The sequence below is a fragment of the Triticum dicoccoides genome, chromosome 3B, assembly GCF_002162155.2.
Source record: "Triticum dicoccoides isolate Atlit2015 ecotype Zavitan chromosome 3B, WEW_v2.0, whole genome shotgun sequence".
Lineage (NCBI taxonomy): Eukaryota > Viridiplantae > Streptophyta > Magnoliopsida > Poales > Poaceae > Triticum > Triticum dicoccoides.
This window is the reverse complement of record NC_041385.1, coordinates 484427104-484443115: the sequence shown is the minus strand read 5'-3', so window position 1 is coordinate 484443115 and position 16012 is coordinate 484427104.

Below are 16012 nucleotides of genomic sequence, written 5' to 3'. Positions count from 1 at the left end.
CTTTATATCATTTTTGAGGACTAACCTATTGACATAGTGCCTAGTGCTAGTTGTTGTTTTTTGCTTGTTTTTTACTTTGCAGAATATCAGTACCAAACGAAGTCCGAATGCCACAAAATGTTTTGGAGATTTTTATTGGACCAGAAGACAGCTTGGGAGGAAGTTCCAGAGGGGAGGCCCATGGGGTCCACAAGCCACTAGGGCACGCCAGAGGCCCCTAGCGTGCCCGGTGGATGGTGGGGCCCACGAGAGTCCTTTCCACCACTTCTCAACTCTATAAATTCCCAAATATTCCAGAAACCTTAGGGGAGTTGACGAAACACAATTCCAGCCGCCGCAAGTTCCAGAACCACAAGATGCAATCTAGAGCCCTTTCCCGGCACCTTGCCGGGGGGAACACAATCACGGAGGGGTTCATCATCCTCATTGGTGCTCCTCCTATGATGCGTGAGTAGTTTACCACAGACCTATGGGTCTGTAGGCAGTAGCTAGATGGCTTCTTTTCTCTTTTTGATTCTCAATACAATGTTCCCCTCGATGTTCTTGGAGATCTATTTGATGTAATGACTTTTTGCGGTGTGTTTGTTGGGATTCAATGAATTGCGAGTTTATGATCAAATATATCTATGAATATTATTTGAGTCTTCTTTGATCTCTTATATGCATGACTATTATAGCCACGTATTTCTTCTCCAAAACTTGAGTTTAGTTAGGCCAACTAGATTGATTTTTCTTGCAATGGGAAGAGGTGTTTTGTGATGGCTTCGATCATGCGGTGCTCAATCTCAGTGACTGAAGGAGACATGACACGCATGTATCGCTTCTATTAAGGGTAAAATGATGGGGTCTAATTCCTACATGAATAGATCTTGTCTACATCATGTCATCGTTCTTATTGCATTACTGTTTCTCCATGAACTTAATATAATAGATGCATGCTGGATAGTGGTCGATGTGTGGAGTAATAGTAGTTGATGCAGAATCATTTTGGTTTATTAATCTTGGAAGTATGCCTATATACATGATCATTGCCTTGGATATCATCATAATTATTTACTCTTCTATCAATTTCCCAACAGTAATTTATTTAACCACCGTATGTTATTTTCTTGAGAGAAGCCTCTAGTGAAATCTACGGCCCCGGGGTCTATTTTCTATCATATTTATTTCATATCTATTACTCCAAAAACCAAAAATACATTGCTGCACTTTTTCTTTATTTATTTTATTTTGTGTTTTTGTCAGATCTATTTATCCAATCTCATAGTATTTAATCTATGTCAATACCAAGGAGGGATTAACAACCCCTCTTACGCACTGGGTCGCAAGTATTTGTTGTTTGTGTGCAAGTGCCTTTTACATAGTGTTGCTTGGTTCTCCTACTGGATTGATAACCTTGGTTTCATAACTGAGGGAAATACTTACCGTTGTTGTGATGCATCTTCCTCTCCTCTTCGGAGAAATACCAACGCAGGTACAAGCAATCAATGGACAGACCCAACCGTAAGCCTAGCATAAGATCATTTAGTTATTTGTTATTGCTTTCTTCATGTCAAGTATTTAATTTGTTCCTTCGACCATGAGGTCATGATACTACCGGATACCGGAGGAATGCCTTTTGTGCTATCAGACGTTACTTCGTAATTGGGTGATCATAAAGGTGCTCTACAGGTATCTCTAAGGTGTCTGTTGGGTTGCATGGATCGAGACTGGGATTTGCGCACCATGTGACGGAGAGATATCTCTGGGCCTTCTCGATAATACAACATCATAAGAAGCTTCATGAGAATAATTATTTTAGCCACGGGATCTTGTATTACAGAACGAGTAAAGAGACCTGCTGGTAACGAGATTGAACTAGGTATGGAGATACTGATGATTGTATCTCGGGCAAGTAACATATCGTCGGACAAAGGGAATTGCATACGGGATTGACTGGATCCTTGACATTGTGGTTGAACCGATAAAGATCTTCTTTGAATATGTAGGAATCAGTATGGGCATCTAGGTCCCGCTATTGGTTATTGACCGGAGAGGAGTCTCGTCCATGTCTGCATGATTATTGAACCCGTAGGGTCGCACGCTTAACGTCCGGTAGCGCTAGGCTAGTATTGAGATATTAATAGTGGAAAGTCCGAAGGTTGTTCAGAGTCCTAGATGGGATCTGGGACATCACGAGGAGCTCCAGAATAGTCCGGAGGTAAAGATTCATATAGGGAAAGTTGTTATCGAGGTTCCAGAAAAAGTTCAAGTTTTTTCAGTATGTACAGGGAAGGTTCTAGAAGGTTCCGAAGTGGGGCCCACCTACATGGGGGGCACAAGAACGTGGGTAGTGGGGAAAGTCCCTACACCCCTGGTCTAGGCACACCAAGATCCTCCCTTAGAACTAATAGTATCATATCCTAAGTGGATAAAATGAGAATACCTAAAAAGAGGATAGCGGTCAATGGGGAAGGAAAGGAGGGATTTCCTTCCTCCCCCTTTGGCCAACGACCCTAGGGACTTGGAGGGAAAGCCACCAGCCCCCTCCACGCCTATATAAACGTGGGGAGGCGTTGGGGCAGCAACTCTTCAACCCTTTCCCATCTCCCTCCCATTACTCCTCCTCTATGTTCTGTCAGTGCTTGGCGAAGCCCTGCCGGAATTCCGCTGCCAGCACCACCACCATGCCGTCGTGTTGGTTCAGATCTCATCTATTGTCGGATTTCGGGTTTCGGCAGACCCTTGAGGTTCGAACACTGGGGTGCGCGCGGAGATCACACCCCCAGCCTACCCATGTTTCACCGCCTCGCAAGGATCTAAACTACACGAAGAACAACACAAGGGACACAAGATTTATACTGGTTCAGGCCACCATTGTGGTGTAATACCCTACTCCAGTTTGTGGTGTGTGGATTGCCTCTGGGGCAGATGAGGAACAGTACAAGGGAAGAACAGCCTCGCGAGGGTCTGTTCTTGGTTGGTGCGATGAACTGCTAGGGGAGTTCAGTCGCCTCTCTATGTGTGTGTGTGTGTTGGGTGCGGATCCGCTTAGATCTAGATGCTCTCCTTCGCCCATGTGGGTGGCTAGTCCTATTTATAGGCAAAGGCCCCGGGCCTCTTCCCAAATATTGAGCGGGAAGGGCGCCAACAATTGGCCATTTTCAAGGGGAACATCTAGTACACTTATCCTGACTAAAGTTGGTCCTCGCCTGCCAAAACACCCTGACGATGACGCTGGCTTGGGCTCCACGATGACCTCCGCCCTGCCGTCCTGCTGGTCTTGGTCTTGTTGCACCGAAATGGTTGCCTTTGCTTGATACCTTTGCCTGCGCTTGCCCCCTTTGCACCAAAGGGGAAACAAGGACTCTGCGCAGGCCGGCGCCCGCCTGGTGCCCGCCTGGCCTTGGTCGTCATGGCTTGCATCACGGGCACCTCGTGAGGTACCCCGCCTTGATCTCTCCGCCTCCTCGTGAGCCAGCCTGACGAGGCCGTGCCTGAGGAAGCCTCCTGTCGTCCGCCCCGCGAGGCTTGGCCCCTCGCGAGGGTCTTGAGCATGTGTTGATGTAGATGGGCCGTACTGGGCCACTCCTTAAGCCACGCCGCAGGCCGCAGGCAGGCAAGTCTGGGTACCCCCGTTCCCAGAAGCCGACAGTAGCCCCCAGGCCCAAGGCGCGCTTGGACTTGGCTTAGCAAATAAGCGAAGAGGCAAGTGCGAACCGCCACGGGCCCCAATAGTCTGCGGCCTTGGGCGCCGCGTGGCGGTTGATTGGACGCGGGCGTCCTGGCTCCCCCACGACGCCTCGGCAACTGCACAAGCTGATAAGGGATCGGTACCTGTCCAGGCTTACCTTCTTTGCCTTCTCCTTCACCGCCCAGATCTCCTTTCTTGCTCCTGTCCTTCTTGCTTCCGAAATCCCCAGATCTACTCCAACTCTGCGTCCTAGACAGGCATGGCGCCTCGCCAGACCCCAGCCAGAGCATGGTACTCGCCCGCCTTGGATCCTCTGACTGTGTCGGAGAAGAATCTTGCTCGGACGCGCCAGATGATGGCGACGCAAGGCCACAACGGGGCAGCCGTGCTCAAGGCCGGCACCGCCCTTCCTGAGGGCAGAGGGAGCACCTTCTACCGGCTCTTCATGAGCGCCATCTCCGCCGGCCTGGTGCCCCCTTTTTCCGAGTTCTTCCTTTCTGTTCTTCACCATTACAATCTGCAAGCCTTGCACCTTCATCCCAACTCCGTTCTTCTCCTGGCGATTTTTGCCTACTACTGCGAGGCTCATGTCGGGGTGAGGCCTTCGGTGGCCTTGCTGCGCCATTACTTCTACCTCCGGGTCTCCCGCGGCCCCATCACCGCGTGCGCGAGCTTTATCACGCACGGCAGCTCTAACGCCATCTCGAAGCCCGGGAAGAGAATTGAGGGCTTCAGGAGCAAGTGGGTCATGGTGGATGCTGGGCGCACCCACGCCCGGCTGATTCTGCCCACAGGGCAGCCCATGTCCGTTGACGCTTGGTCCCATGCGGAGCTTGTTGATCCCCGCGCGAGGCTGGTGCTGGCGAAGATGGACGCGGACCTGTGGCCGGACAACATGGCGACGGCGAAACTGGTCGGGGAGTCGCTCCTGAGGGAGTTCTTGGAGCATTGGGTGGCTCCGCTCCGGGAACACTCGTTCCCGCTGTGGAAGATTGGGAGGGTCGATGCCGCCCTTCGCTCGAACCCCGAAGTCATGGCCGATGAGGATCTGGCCGCGGTCCTCCAATCCTTGGTTGGGGGAAACGTGGCAAGGTTGGAGGATGCTCCCGTGCCCTTGTTCCTTCGGGATGACTGGGAGCAGGTGGTGAACTCCAAGTCTGCTTTTAACGAGGGCGAGCCTGTGCCCGCGGAGGTTCCTAAGGCCCCGGCGGCCCTGGCGATAGTGAATGTATCTTCCAGCGACTCCAGTGGAGAGGAGGAAGAAGAGGAGGAGGGAGAGGAGCCCGATTCGGAGGCGACCGACGGGGAGTCGAGAACGCCCCTTCCTCGACGCAGGTCCTGCACTATTCGCCTCATGCCGGATGATGACGAGGATGGCGACGAGCGGGGTGGTGAGAGCTCGCCCCTGATCCCGAAGAAGGACAGGATGGGGCTGGTTCCCCGCGGGTCCGCTCCGACTCCGAGGCGATCCGCAGACGCGCCTCCTACTCCCGAACCTCTAGAAGTTGACCCCAGCATCCGGCTTTCGGGCTTCAAGTTCGGCCGGAGGTTGCTTGAGCCCGTGAGCGATGACGAGTAAGTGCTCGATTCTCGTTTTGCTTCCTGCTTTGTTGTTGGGGCATGACGTCCATATTCCTTGGCTAGGCCGGTGCCTGCGGCGAAGAAGCTGAAGGGGGATCCTGAGGCTTCATCTGAGGCAGTACCCCCATCCGCGGGAGAAGGGAGCGACATGACGCGGGCCTCTCCTGCCCGGTCATCCTCGCGAGGCCTGGCGGGGCTAGCTGGAGCAAGCTCAGTCCCCATGGCCCAAGCGACTCCCGCGGTGTCGTTGCCTGACGCCACCGCCGCTGTCGTCGGGGCGCAGAAGGTCCTGACTCATGGCCTGTGATTATGCTGCCGTCTTTGCCTCCTACTCCGCCAACCGCTGTCTCTCCGGCTTCTCCTACTGTTCTGGATCGTGCCGCTGCTGAGCTGGACCGACTGCGGAAAGATCTTCTGGGCGCCGACCCCCGCTTGGTGGCCGGGCGTCTGGAGTTGGTCTCTGGCTGGGTCCGCTCTGATGCTTCAATCCGAGCGGCGTTGGCTCAGGCCGCGATAGCCTGCGGCAAGGAGAAGCATGCCATCCTTGAGGCGAAGGCCACTCGCGATGCCGCCTTGGGTGAGGTTGCGGATGTCCAGGGCTGCTACAAGGTGCTGGAGAGCGAACTACAAGGCCTGCGCGACCAGCTTGTCAAGGAGGCCCGTGTCCGCCAGGAGAAGGAGGAAGACCTGAAGGCTCGCGAGGGTGCCACCAAGTACCGGGATGCCGAGCTTGACGAACGCCAAGGCCGCTTGGGTGCGCTGGAGCAGGCGTTGGAGGCGAAGAAGATCGAGCTGGATGGCAAGGCGCGGGTCCTGGTCGAGGACCGTGTGGTCTTCGCGAAGCTGGAGGTGAAGTCCCGCACCCTGCTGAAGTCACTCTATGACAGCGGCCTAGAAAGCCCGCTGGCCGGCGCCGAGGAGGGCCCCGCCAAGCTGCTTCCCTTCCTGGTTCGTGCCCTCGAAGATGTCACCCTCGGCCTTGGCCCCACGGCTGAGGCCGAGGCGCGCGTCCTTTCTTCTGCGGCGCTAACGCGCGTCTTCACCCACGTCTACCTCCGCGACCCCAGCGTTGACCTCGACAGTCTGCTGGAGCCTGTGAGCGGCGAGCTTGCCGCCGTCGCTGCTGAGGCCGTGAAGGGTCGCGCGGAGGCTCTGCTGGCGAAGTTCCGGGCCTTCAGCACCAAGCTGAAGTGAGGCGCTGCCGGTCTTGAGGCTCCACGAGGCGAAGCTGCCCAGCGTAGCACCGTCACCAGCGATGGCGCCGCCGAAAAGTGACCCCTTCGCAGTTCCCGTCCCGCTTTTAATCCCTGCAACATGCATTCTGCCTCGTGGGGGCGTTTAAACTTGTGTTTGGCGTTGTCAAAGTACTCTTATGGACTGTAATATTTGCTTTTGAATTTCTTGAGATTTGTGTTTTTCCTTCCTACTTGCTTGTGTTCTACGTCGGCAGAGCCCGGGCCCGCACATACCTCAGCCGCCGTTAGCCCCGATCGGAAACCAGGATGGGACCAAGGAGTGAGGGGCTACGTGACAAGTTAGGCTCCTGAGTCGCGATGCTCAGGAGTCCCCCTTGACGCACGAACAGCAAGTAGGGAGGTGAGATGCATGGGTGAATTTACCGTTCTACATCGGCAGAGCCCGGCCCCGCGCATACCTCAACCACCGTTAGCCTTTCGGAACTAAGGGGTGAGGGGCTACGTGACCAGTTAGGCTCCTGAGTCGCGATGCTCAGGAGTCCCCCTTGACGTTCAAACGGCCTTCGTACCTTGGCTCCGCTCGGGGAGAGGCGTGCGACGAACCAGGCCCGAGGGGCCTAGCTGGGTGGCGTGCGCCTGGGCATGACCCGGGCGCAGCCCCCGTGCCCAGCCCCCTCACGCGGCACTCCCGAGGGGAGGCGTTACGATGAGGCCGGACATTGAGCTCTGGGCTCCCTGAGGTTGATGCAGCCGGGGGCCACCCTCAGTTGTTTATCACTAGCGCAGAGCATAGCGCTTCCGTATGTGTACGGGCATAGCCGCTCCTCGGCAGTGTCGTCAGCCAGCACGGAGCATGGTGCTTCCACTGGTGCGTGGGAGGGGGCTCCCCTCCGGGAGGATCCCCCGGGGCGTATACAGCCCCGCCCTGACACGTGGCTGGCATGATAGGGCCTGGCGAGGTGTATCTGGGCACCCGTGAGCCAGCGCGGGACTCACGGGGCCCTACCTCAAGGCGGGTTGCACCTGGCTCTGGGCCTTTACTTGTGATGTGTCCCTACAGGTTTGGTTAGATGTCGGTGCTCTACGTCCTCGGGTCCCGGCCCTCGAGTGAGGCTCAGCCGTCGCTGGTATGCCAGGTCGCGATGCCGTGGACAAGGCCAGAGGGTGAGGGCCGGAGAGCCAGTAAGAGCCCATGAGTCGCGATGCTCAGGTACCCCCCCCCCTTTAACGTGCAAGCAGCCGACATGAAGAAAGAAGGGTGCCATAGACAAACATCAAACAACGATCACGATGGGTCAAACGCATGACCCGAATAAACGCGAGAAGGATACATGCCACCGGGTCTGGCCGGGTAGCTTGGGGATGATGCAGCCCGAGGGGCGCCCCCGATAAAGTAAGCTGAAAACATGAACTAAAGGGGATACATGCCGCAGGGACGGACCCACACGGCCTGGGAATGATGCAGCCCTGGGGGGGCGCTCCCAGCTGAAAATGAAACTCGAAGGATGTCACCTGATGATGCTGAAGATGGAGGGATGTTGAAGTAGCGGATGGCGTGCGCTGCGGGAGACGATCTTCACGAGCCCCCAGGCCCAGGGGCCTCGGGAGGCTCCGGAGGTGCTGGCGGCTCCTCGCGGACCATCTCCATCTCTGCCAGGACTGCAGAATGCCTGACCGCCTGAGCCTTCAAGATGCTCTTCATGAGACGCTGACGCACAGCAGCCGCGTTCGGCAGGCCGTAAGGCATGCGAACATAGCTGTGAGGTGGGCCTTTGCAGCACCCCACGCGTGAGGGCTAGAGGCGCTCCTAAGAGGCGGCTCGGTTGAGTCCTGGTACGTCGATGCAGACGTGCAGCCCACCATCCTCGCCTGGATGGGGAGCTACGGCGGGCAAGCGGCGGCTGCCACTCATGACTCTCGACTCCTGCAACTCCTGAATGATCTCGCTGATGAATTCCTGAGGGTCTGGCCCTCCTTGCCTTGCTTCCTCCTAAGGGAAACGTGTGTTGAAGCACGCCTCCAAGTGGTGCCCGAGCGCCTCCCTCATAATCTTGGCAAAGTCGATGGCCCTCCAGAAGAGAGCCCCCGAGCCCTGCTCGAGGAGGGCGCCGGGCGTGCCTTCCTAGGCGATAGAAGGAGGTGCCCCCTGAACAGGTGCGGACCCTGAGAGGCCCGCCTCCTGAGGGGTCGGACCAGGCGATGTCTTATTCTTCTTAGGAGCAGCCTCGGGAGGCCTCCCATTCTTGTGATCTGGGTCTTCAATTGATGCGGCTTGAAAGGCACGTTCCAGGGAACACACAGCGTCTCTCTCTTCACAGGGCACAGTGATGACTCCGCCGCTTCCTGGCATCTTGAGGACATTGTAGCCGTGATGGGTCACGGCCATGAACTTGGCCAGGGCTGGGTACCCTAGGATGGCATTGTACGGCAGGCAGATGTGAGCGACGTCGAAGTCAATGAGCTCGATGCAGTAGTTGTCGCGCCTCCTGAAGGTAATAGGAAGGCGGACCTGCCCTATCGGAACCGTGGAACCATCGGTGACTCCTGAGAAAGGCTTGGTTGGCTGAAGCTGATTGTATGGCACTTGGAGATTGTTGAATGTTTCGACGGATAGGACATTGAGCCCTGCTCCGCCATCGATGAGGGTCCTTGTGACTTGCACGTTGCTGATGATTGGGGAACAAAGCATCGGGAGGACTCCTGTTGTGGCCGCGCATTTGAGCTGATCCGCTGAGCTGAACGTGATAGCGCACGATGACCACCTGAGAGGGCGTGTGGCCTCAAGTTTGGGGAGGACTGCATTCACTTCGCGGGCAAACTGCTTGAAGATGCGCTGAGAGGTCGGGGCTTGTGTGCCGCCCAAGATGCAAGCGATTGCATGTGGCTCCTGGAAGCCTCCAGCCCCCTCGTCCTGGTGATGGTCTTCATTCGTCCTTGGCTGTGGTGGCAGAGGAGGGAGGCCTGCATTGCCTTGCGGGCGATCCTCGCGAGGCTGATCTCTCCAACCCCCCTCGTGAGGTGGGTCCCTCCAACCTTCCTCACGAGGTTGGTCCTGCCAGCGGTCCTCGCGAGGTCGGTCACGCCACCCTTGGCGAGGGCCACGGTCTTCCCATCGTCCTCCACCTCTTCCTCCTCCTCGGCCATAGCCCCTGTCGCTGCGCTCGGGGCGTCGGCCGGCACGCACGTCTCGCACGGCTCTGAGCTCTTGGCATTCGTTGGTGTTGTGGGTGTGGAGTTCATGGTACACGCAGTACTGGCTGCCCTTGGACGACTCAGGTTGATCCCTGCCTCGCTTGGTGTCTGGCTCTGCTGCAAGCACAGCAGCCCCCTTGCGCTTCATGTCCATGGTCTTGGGCTTCTTCTCTTCTGGGTCAGCAGCTGGCAGCTAGAGGAGGGACAGGCGCCCTTCCTCAGCCCTTGCGCACTTTGTCGCTAGATTGAGCAGCTCCAGGGAGGTGCACAGGTCTTCATGGATCGCGAGCTCCTCCTTCATCTTGACGTCACGCACACCATCGGAGAAGGCTGAGATGATGGCCTCCTCAGACACCTTGGGGATCTTAAGGCGAGCGCTGTTGAAGCGCTGGATGAACTTCTGCAGGGTCTCTCCCGGCTGCTGCTTGATGCGGCGCAAGTCGCTCATGGCCGGGGGCCGGTCGCGGGTGCCTTGGAAGTTGGCGACGAATCGGGTGCGCATCTCGTCCCAGGAGGATATTGTGCCAGGAGCCAGGTTCAGGAGCCAGGTGCGGGCGCCGTCTTTGAGCGCCATGGGGAACCAGTTCGCCATGACCTTCTCGTCTCCATTGGCAGCTTCGATGCCCAGCTCATAGAGCTGGAGGAACTCAGCAGGGTCAGCCGTGCCATCGTAGCGCAGGGGCAGGTCTGGCTTGAACTTGCCCGGCCAGGCCACGTTGCGCAGCTCGGCGGAGAAGGCACAACAGCCTGCAGTGGTCGCGGGAGCCTTTTGGTGACGGAGAGCTTGTCTTGCGGGTCTCTGTGCGCTGCGGCGAGGTGCAACACGGGGTCTTGATGCGCCGGAGCAGGTGCGCGCTCGTGCCGAGCCGGTGCGGGGAGCACGCGGGCGGCTTCCTGGGGACGAGGGATCTCTTGGCAGCACTTCTCTTGCTGCACCGGTGCCGGACGAAGTGGGTTCCGCCCAGGGGCCATGCGTCTTGGAACCAAGGCGCCTTCTTGAGGGGGAGGCGGCTGAGGCGCCCCCGGAGCTTCGTCGCCCGCGCAGGGTGGTGCGTGGTGCAACGAGAGGGACGACGCAGGGGGGCCCCCAGCGGCGCTGACGAGCTCGGTGATGCGGGCGAGCCACTCGTTGTAGAGGTCGTCGATGGGACGGTAGTGCAGGAGCTCCCACGCCAGGAGCAGCGCGGCGTGCGCGTCCGCAGGAGCGCGACGGGCGTGGGACGAGGAGCCAGCCGGAGTCAGCGACGGAGTGGCGGTGCGGCCTTCTCGGCGCACCGATGGATGCAGGGACAACGCCTGTTGTTCGTTCCCCGCCGGGCCGGTGGCGGCGTTGACGGCAGGCGACGGGGAACGACGGGGGCGCCCGCCGACGGGGGCCGTTTGAGCGAGGTGAGTGGCGAGAGCGGCCCGGCGCTCGGCGCGGGCGCGACGTGCGTCTGACATGGATGGGATGGGCGGTGAAAACACGAGGCAATGGAAGGCGGATTCCGGCACACTCCTACCTGGCGCGCCAAATGTCGGATTTTGGGTTTCGGCAGACCCTTGAGGTTCGAACACTGGGGTGCGCGTGGAGATAACACCCCCAGCCTACCCATATTTCACCGCCTCGCAAGGATCTAAACTACACGAAGAACAACACAAGGGACACAAGATTTATACTGGTTCAGGCCACCATTGTGGTGTAATACCCTACTCCAGTTTGTGGTGTGTGGATTGCCTCTGGGGCTGATGAGGAATAGTACAAGGGAAGAACAGCCTCACGAGGGTCTGTTCTTGGTTGGTGCAATGAACTGCTAGGGGAGTTCAGCCGCCTCTCTCTCTCTCTGTGTTGGGTGCGGATCCGCCTAGATCCAGATGCTCTCCTTTGCCCCTGTGGGTGGCTATTCCTATTTATAGGCGAAGGCCCCGGACCTCTTCCCAAATATTGAGCGGGAATGGCGCCAATAATTGGCCATTTTGAAGGGGAACATCTAGTACACTTATCCTGACTAAAGTTGGTCCTCGCCTGCCAAAAGACCCTGGCTTGGGCTCCACGATGACCTCCGCTCCGCCGTCCTGCTGGTCTTGGTCTTGTTGCACCGAAATGGTTGCCTTTGCTTGATACCTTTTCCTACGCTTGCCCCCTTTGCACCAAAGGGGAAACAAGGACTCTGCGCAGGCCGGCGCCCGCCTGGCGCCCGCCTGGCCTTGGTCGTCATGGCTTGCGTCACGGGCACCTCGTGAGGTACCCCGCCTTGATCTCTCCGCCTCCTCGTGAGCCAGCCTGACGAGGCTGTGCCTGAGGAAGCCTCCTGTCGTCCACCCCGCAAGGCTTGGCCCCTCGCGAGGGTCTTGAGCATGTGTTGATGTAGATGGGCCGTACTGGGCCACTCCTTAAGCCACGCCGCAGGCTGCAGGCAGGCAAGTCTGGGTACCCCCGTTCCCAGAATGTCGACATCTACCTCCTCTCCCTCCTTGCTGTATCAAGAAGGAGAGAACACCGCCGAGCCGTATGTGTGCTAAACTCAGAGGTGTCATCCGTTCGGCACTAGATCTGATAGGATCGCGAAGATTACAACTATATCAACTGTGTTACAACACTAATGCTTTTAGTCTACAAGGGTATGTAGACACACTCCCTTCTCGTAGCTATGCATCTCCTAGATTGGATCTTGTGGGTGTTTCGTAGGAAATTTTTTGATTTTCATGCTTCGTTCCCCATCAGCTCCTTCCTCTCGGACGGCGGCAATGGTGCACGTGGGGGTGGGTGGTGCAGCCGGCCGCTGCGGGGGCTGGCCAGGATCCGCCTAGCCTGCGGTGCGGATTAGGACGACTTGGGCTGTGGGCGGCCATTCCCGTCGCGCCATCGAGCTAGTGGGGGTGGCGGCGCAGTGGTGGTGACTGGCTGGGTGTGTTGGCCGGTTCCCCGTCGAGGTGGTCTAGCTCATGGACATCAACGGGCGGCATGGTAGGCATCTCCGGTGATCTTCCTTGGCTGCGGCTGCGGCTCGATTTGGCCCGCCTTGTCGGTTGGCACGCGATTGCTGGTGGCCTCGTGGGGATGTGTGTGTTGGGAAACATTGCATGGAAAACAAAAATTATTCTATGCACACACAAGATCTGTCAAGGAGATGCATAGCAATGAGAGGGGAGAGTGTGTCTACGTACCCTCGTAGACTGTAAGCGGAAGCATTTGTTAACGCAGTTGATGTAGTCGAACTTCTTTGCGCTTCAGCTCGGTGACATCCTTGCCTTCTTGATCTAGCAAGACGGCGAAGTAGTGGATGAGTTCCAGTAGCACGACGGCGTGGTGACGGTGATGGTGAACCTATCTCCGCAGGGCTGAGCGTAAGCACTACCAAAATATGGCCGAGGGACTAAACTGTGGAGGGGGGTGCCACACACGGCTAAGCAATTGTCGTGGTTATGTGCGGCGCCCCCTCCCACATATATATAGGTGGGGGAGAGGGGAGAGGCCAAGGGGCGCCCCAAGTAGGGTCGAATCCTACTTGGGGCTTTCCCTAGCTGCACCCCCTACCATATTTGGCGGAAGGGGGGAGAGGGAAGGAAGGGGGAGGTCGAATCCTCCTCCTTCCTTTCCCCATGGGTCGGCTGCCAAAGGGGGGGCGCCAGCCCCCTATGGGCTGGTGTGCTCCCCTCTAATGGCCCAATAGGCCCACCACCCTCCCGGGGGTATCCGGAACCCCCTCCGATATTCCGATGACTACCTGGTACACTCTAAAACACTTATGGTGTCCGAATACCATCGCCCTATATATCAATCTTTACCTTTGGACCATTCCGGAGCTCCTCTTCATGTTCGTGATCTCACCCTAGACTCTGAAAAACATTCGGTCACAAAATCATATAACTCATATAACACTATATCGTCAACGAACGTTAAGCGTGCGGACCCTACGGGTTCGTGAACTATGTAGACATGATTGAGACACTTCTCCGGTCAATAACCAATAACGGAACCTGGATGCCCATATTGGCACCTACATATTCTAGGAAGATCTTTATCGGTCGAACTGTTATGACAACATATGTAATTCCCTTTGTCCATCGGTATGTTACTTGCCCGAGATTCGATCATCAGTATCTTCATACCTAGTTCAATCTTGTTACCGGCAAGTCTCTTTACTCGCTCTATAATATATCATCTTGCAACTAACTCTTTAGTTAGTTTGCTTGCAACGCTTCTTATGATGTGTATTACAAGAGGGGCCAACGATACCTCTCCAATACTCGGAGTGACAAATCCCAATCTCGATCTATGCCAACTCAACAAACACCTTCGGAGATACCTCTAGAGCATCTTTATGATCACCTAGTCACATCGTGACATTTGATAGCACGCAAGATATTCCTCCGGTATCCAGGAGTTGCATAATCTCATAGTAGAAGGAATATGTATTTGTCAACAACAAAGCAATAGCAATAAACTGAACAATCAATATGCTAAGCTAACGGATGGATCTTGTCCATCACATCATTCTCCTAATGATGTGATCCCGTTATCAAATGACAACACATGTCTATGGTTAGGAAACCTTAACCATGTTTGATCAACGAGCTAGTCTAGTAGAGGCTTACTAGGGACACGATATTTGTTTATGTATTCACACATGTATTTAAGTTTCCGATCAATACAATTCTAGCATGAATAATAAACTTTTATCATGAATAAGGAAATATAAAATAACAACTTTATTATTGCCTCTAGGGCATATTTCCTTCGGTCTCCCACTTGCACTAGAGTCAATAATCTAGATTACATTGTAATGAATCTAATACCCATGGAGTCCTCGTGTTGATCATGTTTTGCTCGCGGAAGAGGCTTAGTCAATGAGTCTACCCCATTCAGATCCGTATGTATTTTGTAAATCTCTATGTCTCCATCTTTGACCTTTTCACGAATGGAGTTGAAGCGTCTCTTGAGATGTTTGGTTCTCTTGTGGGACCTGGTTTCTTTCGCCAAGGCAATTGCCCCAGTGTTGTCACAAAAAGATTTTCATTGGACCCGATGCACTGGGCATTACACCAAGATCGGATATGAACTCCTTCATCCCGACTCCTTCATCTGCTACTTCTGAAGTAACTATGTACTCTGCTTCACACATAGATCCCGCCACAATGCTCTACTCGGAACTGCACCAACTGACAGCTCCACCATTCAATATAAATATGTATCTGGTTTGTGACTTAGAGTCATCTGGATCAGTGTCGAAGCTAGCATCGACGTAACCATTTACGATGAGCTCTTCGTCACCTCCATAAACGAGAAATATATCCTTGGTCCTTTTCAGGTACTTTGGGATGTTCTTGGCCGTTGTCAAGTGATCCACTCCTGGATTACTTTGGTACCTCCTTACCTGACTTATGGCAAGGCACACATCAGGTCTGGTACACAGCATAGCATACATGATAGATGATACGTCTCCAACGTATATACTTTTCCTAACGCTTTTCCTCTTGTTTTGGACTCTAATTTGCTTGATTTGAATGAAACTAACCTCGGACTGACATTGTTTTTAGCAGAACTACCATGGTATTGTTTTTGTGCAGAAATAAAAGTTCTCGGAATGGAATGAAACTATGTGAGGATTTTTTATACAATAAAAGAGAATTTCCGGAGCCAGGATGGACCTGAGGGGGGCACCTGGGTGGGAACAACCCACCAGGGCGCGCCCAGGTGGGTGCTTCCCACCTTGTGGCCCCGGTGACCTCCAAATTGACGCTATAAATCCCATATTTCCAGAAAAAAATCAGGGAGAAAGAATTATCGCGTTTCATGAGATTGAGCCGCCGCCAAGCCTTGTTCTTCCTCGGGAGGGCAGATCTGGAGTCTGTTTGGGGCTCTGGAGAGGGGGATCTTTGATCTTCGTCATCACCAACACATCTCCATCGCCAATTCCATGATGCTCCCCACCGGGAGTGAGTAATTCCTTCATAGGCTTGCTGGTCAGTGAGGAGTTGGATGAGATTCATCATGTAATCGAGTTAGTTTTGTTAGGGCTTGATCCCTAGTATCCACTATGTTCTGAGATTGATATAGCTATGACTTTGCCATGCTTAATGTTTGTCACTTTGGGCCCGGGTGCCATGATTTCAGATCTGAACCGTTTATGTGATCATCATTATATCCATGTTCAAGATCCGATCTTGTAAGTTATAGTCACCTACTACGTGTTATGATCCGATAACCCCGGAGTGACAGAAGTCGGGACCACTCCCGGTGATGACTGTAGTTTGATGAGTTCATGTTTCACTGTGTGTTAATGCTTTGTTCCGGTTCTCTACTAAAAGGAGGCCTTAATATCCCTTAGTTTCCAATAGGACCCCGCTGCCACAGGAGGGTAGGACAAATAATTTCATGCAAGTTCTT